The following is a 15,033-nucleotide window of genomic DNA, read 5'->3' as shown; positions in this document are numbered from 1 at the left end:
AAACCCTGTCTCAAAAAAAAAAAAAAAAAAAAAAAAAAAAAATGTCCTTTCTCACTAGGTGGTGGTGGTGGCGCACGCCTTTGATCCCAGCAATCGAGAGGCAGAAGCAGGCAGATTTCTGAGTTCGAGACCAGCCTGGTCTACAAATCAGGGTCCAGAGCAGCCAGAGCAGTTACACGGAGACACTGTAATGGTCTGCTCTGTCCCTTTAAGAGACAAGTCACACCCACTCCCTCCCAATTCTCCAAGGCAAGCTGATCTTAAGCTTTCTGCCTGAGTCCCTTTATTTTCCATCTCTCCCCCTGAAGACGCATCTTTTGCCTTCTCCATTCTCCCCACTTCTCCCCTTTTCTGTCTCTGTTTCTCTCTGCACTTTTCCCTTCTTCCCTTACCCCTCTCCCCTTCCCTTCCATAACCCACTAAATAAATATCCAACCTCACCCTGGATGACATGCCTATCCACTTGTCTCTCCACCACCACGTGGCTCCCTGCCTGGGACCAGACACATTCAGAGACCTGTGGCTGGTCTCATGTTGTGTGCATCTGTCTGTCTCTCCTCATGGGACTTGCTGCCCCTCATGGCCCACTGCAGGCACTTAGGAACTGCACTGTTCCTTAGCTGCTTTTGGGACCTGCTGCCCATTGCCGCCGCTTGGAGACCTGCAGCTTTTCTGCCGCTGCAGCCACTCAGGATCTGCAGCATTTTACTTAATCCATTACAGACACCCTATCTCAAAAAACAAGAAACAAAAACAAAACAAAAAAGAAGAAGAAAAGCAAAAATGCCCATTCTCTGTAGGGACTATAGAGGAAACCAAAAGATGGATACAGGGTTTTAAAGTAGTTGTCAGAGTTGGCCTCACTAAGAAATTGTAGTTGGGGCTGGAGAGATGCCTCAGCAGTTAAGAGCACTGGCTACTCTTCCAAAGGACCCAGGTTCAATTCCCACCATCCACATAGCAGCTCACAATTGTGTAATTCCAGTTCCAGGTGATTGGATGTCCTCTCCTAGCCTTTTTAGGCACTAGGCATGCACATGGTGAAAAGATGTTTACATAAGCAAAGCACCCATACATATTGTTAGAAATATTCCTAAAAAATGAGCCTCTCCGCCAACACAAATAATCCCAGTCAGACCAAATCAGACCAAATTAAAAGTTATCCAGGTTTAATTGGACATCTGTGCTCTTGGGTGACCCCGAGGGGGAAACAGAAAGCAGACAGGACCACCAAAGAGGAAGAGAAAAGACCACATATTTATTTTCTGGGGAGCAGTTTAAATAGCCTGTGGGAATGGTCTTGACCTTTCCTGGGGAGGGGTCAAGGTTTAGTGGGCTTCCTTGAACTTCCTTGGGGAGATGGGCTTCCAAAGATGGATGCCGGGGGCTAGGATTACACATATATTTTTTCCCTTGAGACAAAGTCTCTGTAGCACTCGCTATCCTGAAACTTGCTAGGTAAACCAGGCTGGCCTCCAACTCAGATATCTGCCCGCCTCTGCCTCCTTGGTGCAGGAATGAAAGGTGTGCACCACTAAGCCTGGAATACACATTTTAACAAAGAAAGTGTGGTTGGAATACACCCTGCACACCTGTCCTTGAGGTCTTTGCAATGAAATCCCTCTTTCTAGGCTGATTCTTTAGCCAATACTCTGGTGACTTAGTCTCCTTTAGGTCTCTGGCTCCGACATCACTGTGTCTTGGAAGCCTTCCCTAAGGGTCATGCTTCACATCACGTAGTTTTGTTCTAACCTTCTGAGCCCCTCAGATCATGAGAGAAAAACAGATTCACCAAAGTCAAGCTTACCTATGTTACAGTGTGGAAATAGCATGCCTAGGGCCTGGTACCAAGGGAAAAGAGAGTTAACAGGATTCAGGGAAGGGTGCGAGGTGTTTAAGTGAATTTTTGCTTTTTATTTTTGTTTCGTTTTCATTCCATTTAATTCAGGTGAAATGTAAATGAAGCAATGTTCTTATAAACTTAAAGCTAAACACAGCTGTGTGTAAAAAGGCCAATAATTGGCCTGGGTATTTTTGCAAAAGCTACAGGATTAAGGAACAAAATGTCTGATCTGAAGAAGCTCTGCTCTTGGGATGGAAATCAAGGCCTACTTCTCTGAGTCAAAATCACTTAGAATTACAGCCAAAAATGGGCTCTTTGAGCAGGGCATAGTGGTACATATTTTAATCCCTGCACTCAGGAGGCATAGGCAGGCAGATCTCGGTGAGTTCGAGGCTAACCTGGTCTACAAAGTGATTCCCAGGACAGCCAGGGTTTTACACAGAAAAGTCATGTCTCAATAAACCAAAACAAAAAACAAAAAAAAACAAACAAAAAGAAAGGAAAGGAAAGAAAAAGAAAGAATATTATTTATGTGTATGGATATTTTGTCCATATGTATGCCTAGTGTATGGAAGTCCAGAAAAGGGCATTGGATTCCATTGGATTCCCTGAGACTCAGGTTAGAGGCTTATGAGCCATCCATTGATGCTAGGAATTGAAACCTGGCCCGGAACAGTAACTAGTGCTTTTAACTGCTGAGCCCCTAAGACTTTTAAAAAGAAAAAGAGAACAGTCCTGTCCAGACACAGAAGAAGCAGAATGTGACCTGCCCCGCTGAAAAAGGTACTGAGTCATGTGGCTAACATAGATAAGAATAATGAGCTAATATTAAGTTATAAGAGCTAATACAGGGGGCTGGAGAGATGGCTCAGTGGTTAAGAGCATTGCCGGCTCTTCCAAAGGTCCTGAGTTCAATTCCCACCAACCACATGGTGGCTCACAACCATCTGTAAAGAGGTCTGGTGCCCTCTTCTGGCCTTCAGGCATACACACAGACAGAATATTGTATACATAATAAATAAATAAATAAATATTTTTTTAAAAAAGAGCTAATACAGGCCGGGCGGTGGTTACGTACACCTTTAATCCCAGCATTCGGGAGGCAGAAGCAGGCGGATCTCTGTGAGTTCGAGGCCAGCCTGGTCTACAAGTGCTAGTTCCAGGAGTCTGTTCTATCCTGGGTTTGGGGAATTAAAATCAGGTCGCCAGGCTTTGGTAGTAACTGTCTCTACACCCTGAGCCATCTCTCCAGCTCTACTTTGCTTTGTGGGTGCTGCTAGGGAGGATTTCATATGTGCTAGGCAAGTGCGGCCCCAGTTACAGTCTACTTTTGTATGCTGAGTTAGCTTCAGCCACACTAAACGCATCAATTCCCATAGCTTTTTAAAAGATCCCACTGGATTGTCTGAGTAAATGACTGTGGTGTCCGTGAGCCAGGTAGTTCTATCGCTTCCCTTCTCTCCTAGGTACTGTATTTTCTTGCTTACGTACATTGGCAGGAAATGGTGAAAACACACACATCTTTACCATGTTCTCATTTTAAGGGAAAGCAGTTGGTTTATCACCATGAAATAAGATGTGAGTTTTGGGTTCTTCATGGCTGCAATTTATTAGGTTGAAAAAAATCAGGTTGAAAAATTCCCTCCTTTTCCTAGCTGTGCCCCCTGAGTTGTTTTGTGTTTCTTTTTTTTTTAATATTTATTTATTTATTATGTATACAATATTCTGTCTGTGTGTGTTTGCAGACCAGAAGAGGGCAGCAGACCTCGTTACAGATGGTTGTGAGCCACCATGTGGTTGCCGGGAATTGAACTCATGACCTTTGGAAGAGCAGGCAATGCTCTTAACCACTGAGCCATCTCTCCAGCCCCCCTTGTGTTTCTTTTTCCCTGGACATTTGAGAGTGACCCTGTGCAGATTCCAGACTCTCTCTGGGTCTCACTGTCTTTGCTCGCACGCTGTCCTAAGAACTCTAAATGTCCTTGTCTCCCCACCTCCTCAGCCCAGTCTTTCCAACTCAGAGACTATTCTGGGAGCTGGAGAGGTGGCTCACCAACTAAGACTCGTGCTGTTTTTACAAGGACATGAGTTCAGTTCCTGGCATTCACAGTTACTCTGCTGCCCTCTGGTGGGCATTTAGAAAATGGCTTGTAACTCTACCTGCAGGAGATCTGATGCCCTTTTCTGGCCTCTTCAAGCATCCACACACATGGCAGACACATGGCACACACACATACACATTAAAAATAATAAATGGGACTAAAGAGATGGCTCAAGGGCTAAAGGCACTGGTTCCGTTCCCAACACCCTCATGATGTCCAGTGGAATCTGACCTCTTCTGACCTCCACATTCACCAGACACACATGTGGTACACATATTTAGATGCAGGCAAAACTCTGGCAGACACAGAATTAAATAGCCAGGAATGCTTTTAATGCTAGCACTCGAGGGGCAGCACCAGGTGGATCTCTGTGAGTTTGAGACCAGCCTGGTCTGCAGAGTGACAGACCATCTGGGGATACACAATGAGACCCTGTCAGAACTGAAAATGATGATGACGACTACAATGACAATAACGGCCTCAGGCCCTCTCAGCTTCAAAGCCTTCCTCCCTTGACTGTGCCCTTGAAGTCACTTCTCTGACAAACACTGTGGGTGTCTTCACGTTGTTTACCTCCTGGACCTACCACTTGTTTCTGCCATCTGTCTGGGATGGAGCTGAAGGTGAACCTTTGCAATCCACAGCTGGCTAAAAAACACCCCCAAAAAAACCTGGAAGCAAATTGGGCCATTTCCTAAATGCCCACCAGAGGGCAGCAGACACTGGCTAATGCTGCCAAATTAACAAATCCAGAGGATTTATTAAATAGAGGTCATGTGTCTGCCCGTGTGATTCCCATGGACAATCTCCAGCCAGTTGTCTTAGCATTGTCTCTTTTGGGGGGAGGGAGGAAAGAGTTTGAGACAGGGTTTCTCTGTGTAGCCCTGGCTATCCTGGAACTTGCTCTATAGACCAGGCTGACCTCAAATTCAGGGCCTCTGCCTCCTGAGTGTTAGAGTTAAGGCATGTGCCTCAACTACCAGGCTTTTTACTTTTAACTCTGTGTGTGTGTGTGTGTGTGTGTGTGTGTGTACGTGTGCACGCATACATGCTCATGCAAGCGTGCATGCACAAACAGTACAGGTGCCCTCAGAAGCCAGAGGCATCAGTAAATGTGTACAGGCAGTTGAGAGCCACTTGATACTGGGGTGCTGGGAATTGAACTTGGATCCAATGGACACGGACGAGTACTTAATGCTCTTGACTCTCTTCCCGGACCTTTTGCTCTCCTCTTATGAAGCTGAGGCAGGAGGGTCTCTGTGAGTTCAAGGCCAGCCTGCTCTCCATAGCAAGTTCAAGGCCAGCAGGGCATTACAATGACAGGGTCTCTATCATCCCTCAGTGGTCCATATCTTTGCTCTCCAAGTGAAAGTCAGGGACCTCAGGTAACCATCTGGTCCCTGCTGTCCGGCAGCTCACATTCCCTATGGAGGGGGTGGTCACTTGGTCTCTCTGCCTCCACACCTCTTGTCCTGAGACCGTTCCTCATCGATCTACAGGGATAGCTTCCACTGGTCTGGTTCACAAGGCCAGTGTGATAGGCATGGAGGTACCCACCAGATCGCTCTAGAAGGCATCTATGGGGATAGTAACCACCAAGCAACCTCCAGCCCAAGGTCACACTTTCCATCTGGTTCCTGAGGGGGTGGGGCTACAGGATTGACCATTTCTACTCCACGTGGGACACGGATAGAATATTCTAGAAACTTCTGAGGATTTGTTGGGTCCCCATCACTTCCACGTTCTTCTTGCAGCCAGTGCTGTTTCTTGTCCCTTTCTTTCGCATGTGCTGATCCCACACTTCATTCCAGCATTTTTGTTTTGTTTTGTTTTTGACCAGCATTTTCTAATGGATAATCCAACCTTACTCTCGATTCTGTATTTGTATCCATAGAAACCATCCAACTCACAGTTCAGGTCCCTTGCCCACAATTCTTCCTTACTAGAATGCAAGTTGGATATGCACAAAGACTTTAATTTTGATTTTTGTGTGCGTGTGTATGGGTGTTTTGCCTACATGTAAGCCCATGCATCACATGTGTGCCTGGTCCCTTCAGAGGTCAGAAGATGGAATCCATATCACTTGGAACAGGAGTTACAGATGGCTGTGAGCTGCCATGTGGGTGCTGGGAGTCAAACCTGGATCTTCTGGAAGAGCAGCCAGTGCTCTTAACCTCTTAGCTCTCTCTCCAGTCCCAGAGACTTTTTATAACTTTTTTTTTGAGACAGGGTTTTTATGTGTAACATCTTTGATATCCTGGAACTTGCTTTGTAGACCAGGCTGGCCTTCAACTCACAGAGATCTGTCTACCTCTACCTCCCAAGTGCTGCGATTAAAGGCGTGAGCCACTACCGCCCAATGAGAATTTTCTAAGAATACTTATTTTTGTTGTTTTAAACTAAGTGTATGTATGTGGTACATGCGGGTGGGTGGGTGTGCATGAGTGCAGGTGCCCTGGGACTCAGAGGCATTGGGTCCCCTTGGTCCCCTAGAGCTGATGTTATAGAGGATGCTAAACTCTCTGACACGGTGCCGGAATGGAACTTGGGTCTTTGAGGTCCTCTGAAAGAAGCGCAAGTGCTCTTAACTGATAAGCCATCTCTCCAGCCCCAGAGGGCAGGGGTTTTGTCTCTTTTCCTCTCTGATGCATTTATAAGAATGAATGAATGCAGCAAGGACCTGTGGTCAGTTTGGTATAGTCAGGAGAAGACAGGAGAGAGAGAGAAAGAGAGAGAGAGAGAGAGAGAGAGAGAGAGAGAGAGAGAGAGAGAGCGAGCGAGCAGTGGTTTTAGCCAGACTTCCCCAGATGAATGTGCTGAGAGGAAAGGAACTTGGAAGGGAGGAAGGGAACTCTAGAGTGAGACAGAAGCAGGAAAGGCCTGGACAGGGTCCTGTTGTCAAATCGGAAACTGCAGAGTTCTGGGGAAAACCATCAGAGCCTCTCCCAGAACTGTGGACCAGACAGGACAGACAGACAAGTAGATTTTTCTTATGTAATAAGAATGCAATTTTTTCTTACAATTTTATTGCATTTTTGGTGGGTGGGAGTAGGTGTACCATGGTTCATATGTGGAGGTCAGAGGCAGCTTTCAGTAGCTGGTTATCTCCTTCCACCATACGGGTCCTGGGGGCTCCAGCTCAGGTCATTAGGCCTGGCAGACACCTTCACCCACTGGGTCATCTTGTCAGAGGAGGTGGGACTTCTCACTAGGATCTTAGGCTTGCCAGTTAGGGTAGGCTGGCTGCAAAGAACCATCTCCCTGTCTCCACTTCCGCGGCACTGGGATTACACAAATGCCAGGGATGGAACTCTTCCCATTTGCAAAGCAAGCGAGCTTTCCACTGAGCTACTCCTCCAGCCCCAGGGATGTGTTTTCTGCCCAGTTTCGTCAAGTGGTGGCGGCAGCGGCAGCGGCAGCACTGACTGACTGCTCACGCTGACAGTCTGAGTCTCACGCTGAGGTGAGAGGCAGAACACACAAAGTGAGCTGGTCAGTGCTAGGGTGAGAAGAGGTCTGAGGTACGGTGAAGGGAAACAAAGGCAGGGTCTCGGGCGGCGGGAGCAGTGTGCGGGGTGTGTACTTCTGATGGCTGCCTTGCATTAGAGAAGGTGGGACAGGAAGCCAGGAGCTGCTGAACCCTGCCTGGCAGTGGGGGTCAGTCAAACAGCCAAAAGGGGCAGGACCCTGAGCACCCCATGAAGGGCTAAGAGTGGAATTCATCAGTAACCAGTACAAGTGCAGGACTCAGCGAGTTTGCGGCCTGGAGGAGACCACAGTAGGCAAGCCCAATAACCCACTCAAGGCGTAGAGCTGAAGGTGGAGGGCAGGGAGTCTTCACTGCTCTGGCGGAGAGTAGGATCCCTGTCTGTGTCTTGTCTGTAATTCCAGAGGGCCTGTGTGTAAGGTGCCCTTCCGTTCTGGGTGCTGCCCTGCTCAGTTCCGGCTAAAATGGAGATCAAGCGCCCTCATCTGACTCCTTGGCACGAGCAGACAAAGCTGATCTTCAATCTGCGCTGCCCTTTGGGGGCTTTATGGGGCCACAAGAAGATGCGTCACTATTGACAGTTTAAACTGCCACCTGGATCCTTGCGAAGAAAGGGTGGCTTTGTGTGGACCGGGGAGGCAGGGTTGGGATGAGACCTTGAGAGAAGCCATGAATGCGGGCTTTCCGGAAGCGGGGGTTGGGGGGTTGGGGGTGGGGCGGGGGGTGGGGGGGTGGAGGATATGGGGGGGGAAGTGGGGAGGAGCCCGGGCCGTGGAGGCAGGAGGGGCCCACAGCTGCCAGAGCACTTCGAAGAACAGAGCTATCTAACATCGAGGCCTCTTGAGCCCTTCCGTGTTGTGAGCCTGCCACCACTCTAAGCCCTGAAATAAATGATTCCATCTGTAGTAGAGGCCACTCAGAGAGCTTCGTTGATTTGGAGGCAGAAGCAGTTAAGGGACCGGAAAGTTCTGGGTATCTTGAAAAGAAGAGACCATGGCGACAGCCTAAGGTGTCTTCTGTTTCTGACCCCTGTCAGAAATAGCTCAGAAGGAGCATTTTCATGGTCTATAGACTGCTTTCTTGCCCGAGCTTAGTTGCTATTAAGCGATGTCCATCCTGGCTTCCCAGGCTTGGAAAGTAGGTCCTGGAAAGCCCTGCCTACTTCTGCTCTGATGGCTCTCGCAAGGATTCTGTGCTGACGTGTGTGCGTGTGTGTGTGTGTGTGTATGTGTGTGTATGTGTGTGTGTGGGGGGGGTAGGCAGAAAAGCCTGAGATGCTTCAGCTTTAAGGAGTTGTGTTTTCTTTTTCTTTTCTTTCTTTCTTCCTTCCTTTCGGATTTTTTGTTTTGTTTTTGTTTTTCGAGATACGGTTTTTCTGTGTAGCCCTGTAGCCCTGACTGTCCTAGAACTCACTCTGTAGACCAGACTGGCCTCAAACTTGCAGAGATCTGCCTGGCTCCACCCTCCCTCCCGAGTGCTGGGATTAAAGTCGTGTGCCACAGCCGGGCGGTGGTGGCGCACGCCTTTAATCCCAGCACTTGGGAGGCAGAGGCAGGCGGATCTCTGTGAGTTCGAGACCAGCCTGGTCTACAAGAGCTAGTTCCAGGACAGGCTCCAAAACCACAGAGAAACCCTGTCTCGAAAAACAAAAACAAAAAAAAACAAAAAAAAAAAAACAAAACAAAACAAAAAAAAGTCGTGTGCCACCACTGCCAGACTATTTTATTTTATTTTATTTTTTGGAGATAGGGTCTCATTGTGTAGAACTTCCTATGTAGTTCAGGCTGGTTTTGAACTCACAGAGATCAAACTGCCTCTGCCTCCAGAGTTCTGGGGTTAAAAGGCGTGTGCCCTCATGTTTAGTGTTGTTTGTTTGAGACAAGGTCTTATGTAGGACAGGACTAGCCTCAAATTCACCACGTGGCAGAAGATGGCCTTAAACATCTCCTCTAACTTTATATTTCTATTTTATTTGTGTATTATTTATTGGGGATTTTTGAGCATTCTCCTCCCATGGTGCGTGCATGACCAGGGAAGAGAATAACTTGTGGTGTCTGCTCTCTGTCACGTGAAAGTCGGAGGGTTAACTGCAGGTGCCATCTACGTTTGGTGTGAGACAGAGGCTCTCCCTGCCTGGAACTTCACCAAGTAGGGCAGACTTGCTGGCCAGTGAAGCCCAGGGTTTCTGTCTCCTGTCTTGCCATCACTGAGATTACAAGCATATGCCGCCTTGTCTGATTTTTTTGTGTGGGTTCTGGAAATACCACTCCAGACTCATATGGTCAAGAATACAGGATTTAGGGGCTGGAGAGAGGGCTCAGCTCAGTGGTTGAAAGAACTGACTCCTCTTTCAGAGGACCTGGTTTCAATTCCCAGCACCCACATGATAGCAAACAACTATCTGTAACTCCTGTTCCAAGGGGTTTGAAACCCTCGTCTAGATAGACTTGCAGGCAAAACACCAATGTACATAAAATAAAATAAATTAAAAAAAATACAGGACTTAACCTGGAGTGATGGCACACACCTTTAATCCCAAAATTTCAGAGGTAGAGGCCAGCAGATATCTATGAGTTCAGGGTTGGCGTGGTTTACAGAGTAAGTTCCAGTCTAGCCAAGACTACATAGAGAGGCCTTGTCAAAACAAACAAACAAACAAACACAAAATTGAATACAAGTGTTTTAGTTAGGGTTTCTATTGCTGTGAAGACACACCATAACTATGGCAACTCTTATCAAGGGAAACACATAATTGGAGCTGGCAGCCAGGTGATGGTGGCGCACGCCTTTGATCCCAGCGCTCGGGAGGCAGAGGCAGGCAGATCCCTGTGAGTTTGAGGTCAGCCTGGTCTACCAGAGCTAGTTCCAGGACAGGCTTGATAGCTACAGTAAAACCCTGTCTCAAAAAACAATAAATAAATAAATAAATAAATAAATAAATAAATAAATGGAGCTGGCTTACAGTTCCGAGTCCATTATCCTCATGACAGGAAGCATGTCGGCCAAGAGTTCTGCATCTGGATCGGCAGGCAGTAGGAAGAGAGAATGACACTGGGCCTGGCTTGAGCATCTAAAACCTCAAAGCTCATCCCCAGCAACACACTTCCTCCAACTAGGCCACACTTTCTAATCATGCCACTCTTTATGAGCCTATTGGGGCGTTGTTCATACAAACTGCCAGTCCTGTCCTCCCGATGCCAATCAAAGAACTGTCTTCCCTGGACCCACAGATCAAGTGCTCTTAACAGTTGAGCCATCTCTCTAGCCTCAAAAAAAGGTTTTTTAATAAAGATTTAAGAATGGGTGTTATAGGTATTAAGAGAACAAAAGACCCCTTTTTAAATGGAGGTGAGGGCCAGTGGGTGGTGGTGCACGTCTTTAATCTCAGCACTCAGCAGGCAGAGGCAGGTAGGTCTCTGTGAGTTTAATGCCAGTCTGATCTACAGAAAGAGTTCCAGGATAGCCAGGGCTACATAGTAAGACCCTGTATGTGGTTTCTCTGTGGCTCTGGAGCTTGTCCTGGAACTAGCTCTTGTAGACCAGGCTGGCCTCGAACTCACAGAGATCCACCTGCCTCTGCCTCCCAAGTGCTGGGATTAAGGGTATGTGCCACCACTGCCCGGCCTAGGTGGACTTTTCTTTCCTGCCCACCAGTTCCCAAATAATCAACACAGAGATGTAATATTAACCATAAATGCTTGGTCAATAGCTCAGACTTATTACTAATTAGCTCTTACAAAACTTAACCCACTTCTATTCATCTACATTCTGTCACATGGCATTACCTCTCTTTCATCTTGCATCTCCTGTTTCCTCCCTGTGTTTCACTGGAGAATCCTCTGACTCCACCCTTCTTCTTCCCAGCATTCTCTCTGCCCTAAAATCCTGCCTAGCTATCAGCCAGTCAGCTTTTTATCAACAATGAGAGCAACACATTTCACAGTGTACAGAATGACTATTCCACAGCAAGACCCTGCCTCAAAACAAAACAAAACAAAAAACAAAAAGGAAAGGTGGAAAAGGCACAATTTTTTTTAAATAAAGGCTTTTCAAGATCTAGAAACAGAGCACTTGTCTAACAGACCTATCTCGGGTCATAGAACAATCCACATATTCGTCACACAACTTCACAGTGACACTCACTGAGAGATTACAATAGTTTTTTTTTCTTCCTTAAATTAAGGAAAATACATACACACCTACACATGCATGTACACACACACACATACACATACACACTTTTCATTAAGGGAGATTGTGTCTGGGCATCACACATGCTAGGCAAATGCTCTGTCATCGAACTACTAAGCTATCCCTCATCTTTCTTTTAACTTTTTTATTTTGGAAGAGACTCAATAAACAGTCTAGGTGGGCCTTGAACCTGTGATCCTTCCGTCTCAGCCTTCCAAATAGCTTGGATGATAGGCTGCACCACCAGATTATAAGTGCTTTGATCAAGAACCCAGCAGAAGATCTTCAAAACTGGGTGAAAGGCACTTCTTCTCGTCTGTTGCTCTTAGATGCATTACGGTAGAGCCTTCATGGCTTTGAGAGAAGTCTGGCTTTGACTCTGCTTTTCTGGAGAAGTCACGTGTAAAGATCATGGGGAGACAGTGAGAGGTGCCAAGGATGCCCCAGCTGTGTCTATTGCCCGAACTTGTGATCTTCAAAGAGAAGATCTCAGCATCATTTTGCATCTGATCACAATCCCAAGAGAGACCTGGGCCAGAGTCGCCAGCTGGGATGTTCCACATCTCTGGCCACAGAGACCAGGATAGGTCAGAACTGGTTGTGTTTGAGCCACCATGTCTGGGGGTTATGTGTTAGATATTCATAGAAACCAGAGCTTTCTATGTGACCTGTTTCAAATGTCAAGCCATGCTGTTACCCAGCACCCTGGTAACCCCTTCTCTGCTGTGTTTTCCTCATTGGCATTTCTCATACTGACAATCCTATATGTTTCAGTTATTTATTTAAACGTTGGCACCAAGGGAAGCATGTTTTGCCTCTGGGGTTTACTGCTGAACTCCCAGTGTATATATTGTACTGAAGACTGTGAGCTCAGGATTTGTAAATTACATAGACAAGAAGAATCAACATTAGAGTCTTGGTGCTCATTTCTGGAGGGAGAGAGTGGCCACAACTATCAGGGGATTTAGTTTCCTGTGTATTGCCTTCTTTCCTCCCTTCCTGTGCTAAGCATGTGCTCTACCACTGAGATGCACCACATATTATTTTCTTAAGAAAAACTGAAGCAAAACTGAGAGTAAATTTTAATTGGTGTGTGTGTGTGCGCGCACACACACATGCGCACACAGGACCCAAGGAATAACTCAGTGGCTATGGGTGTCACTAAGTCTAGTTATCTAAATTAGCTCCTTAGAAGTTACATGAAGAGGAAGAGAACTCCCCCTGAAAGTCATCCTCTGACCTCCACACAAGGGCTGTGATGTCACATGCTTGTGATCCCATTCTTAGGAAATAGAAGCTGCAGGATCAGGGTTCCACGATCATTCTGGGTTACACATAGTGAGTGTGAGGCAAGCCTGGGCTACTTGAGAACATAACATGTCTTTAAAAAAAGTCGTACATAGTGGTGCATACCTTTAATTCCAGTACTCAGGAGGCAGAAGAAGATGGATTTCTGAGTTCGAGGTCAGACTGGTCTATAGAGTGATTTCCAGGACAGCCAGGACTACACAGAAAACCCTGCCTCAAAAACAAAAAACAAGCTTGGCGGTGGTGACGCACGCCTTTAATCCCAGCACTCAGGAGGCAGAGGCGGGCCGATCTCTGTGAGTTCGAGGTCAGCCTGGTCTAGAAGAGCTAGTTCCAGGACAGGAACCAAAAAAGCTACAGAGAAACCCTGTCTCGAAAATCCAAAACAAAACAAAACCAACCAGAACAACAACACAACCTTTTGCCACATGATCTTTGACACTTCCCACCATAAAATTCTTATGTGAATAGGATTTGTATGAGGATGTTCATAACATTTGCTTGTAATAGACAAAAAGAGGAAATGAATCAAACGTTTGTTAGTGTTAGACAAGAGAACAGACTGGATACTCAGTAATAAACGATGCATCCAACACTCAAAACCATTACACCGAGAGAAAGCGCTAGGACTCTGGCCCAGAGGAACCCCAACACATCACACCTCCTTCTGGAACTCAGTCTCCCCAGACAAACATGAGGAGGATGGAATGGCGGCAACAGACTTCTGCTGCCCTGACTCTGATTCCGGCACAAGCCACTGCTGACTCAGGAAATTCCCTGCTAATCTGTAAATGGTTCTGCTTCTATGGACTTGGAGTGTTTGCCTTAGACAGATGTGGTAGGGGCTGGAAGCCTCCATCCATCACTGAGGGGGACAAGGCTTGCTGTGCTCCCCCAAAAGAAACCAGGGGTCAGACCCTCCCCCTCCACTTAGGTTTTGTAAGCCAATGAAAATTCAGTCCGGTGAATAAAAGCCCCTTGTCCAGAGTTCTGAGCCCTAATCCTCTTACATATCCCCAGCGGAAAGCCGGAGCTGGTGGCAGAAGGGACTCTCTGATTCCCTGCCAGCTAGTTCTTTGTCCCACACTCTGGTGCCAACTGCATCTCATCACAGAGAGCTGCTGCCTCTGCCAAGCTGCCCCACAACTGAGTGTAATCGTCCCTCAGTCCTTGGTACTGAATTGTTCAGAATGTGATCTCTGAATCAGGGCTTGAATGGCACAGATGAGTCTGAGGAATCACCTTGTCCCAAGGAAGCCATAGGATACTTTAGAGCTTCAACCACATCCAGCATGTCCTGGCCAAGGGTTCTGCTTCCCTCTTCTGGAAGCCTGGATTGTTCTTCAAGTAACAAGAGAGGTTAGATTGGAGTGGGTGCTCACAAAGTCTCTCTTTTCTCATTTATTTCTTTAGAAATTTCAGATTGAAACCCTGCTTCTGACTGAGACGGGTAGGTTCCATCAAGTATAATGTAGGGACAGACATTCCCAAAGCATGGAGAAGAAGCAGAGTGCCATCGTGGTCACAAGACCCACCTCCCTGAGAGACCCTAGGGAGTCAAGGTACAAAGTGTTGACCAGCAGACAAGAGAGGCCAGGGGACTTGGTTGGAGTGGAGAGAGTAGGGCAGATGGGAGCTGGTATCCTGAGGCCCTGGGGGGAGCAGTTGGCAACGGGGCATGGAAACCGTAAAGCATGCATGAGACACCAAAGGCCTGAGCATCGGAAATTGATGTGCAGTGGGAAGGGCTTTAGGATGCCTGGGACAAACCAATATATTTAGTGAGGGAGAAGTTAAGAATTTACCAAGAAAAGGCTAAAATGTCAATGGTTTAAAAGAAAAATTTTAAAGATGAATGTGAAGCACTTGCCTGTAATTCCAGCACTCCAGGGACGGAGACAAGAGGACCAGGAGTTCAGAGTCATCCTTAGCTACATGGCGAGACTGAGGTCAGCCTGGGCTCCATGAGACTCTGTCTCAAAAAACCAAACATCTCTTCCTGTTCCAAGACCCTTGTGAGCCACAGGTTATTGTGAAAACATGGCCCAAGACTTCATATGACACACACTCAGTCCCTAAAAGGGACACAGTGGCATCAAGAA

The sequence above is a fragment of the Chionomys nivalis genome, chromosome 4, assembly GCF_950005125.1.
Source record: "Chionomys nivalis chromosome 4, mChiNiv1.1, whole genome shotgun sequence".
NCBI classification, from domain to species: Eukaryota; Metazoa; Chordata; class Mammalia; order Rodentia; family Cricetidae; genus Chionomys; species Chionomys nivalis.
The sequence above is the reverse complement of the archived record's forward strand: the minus strand, read 5'-3'. Positions refer to the sequence as shown.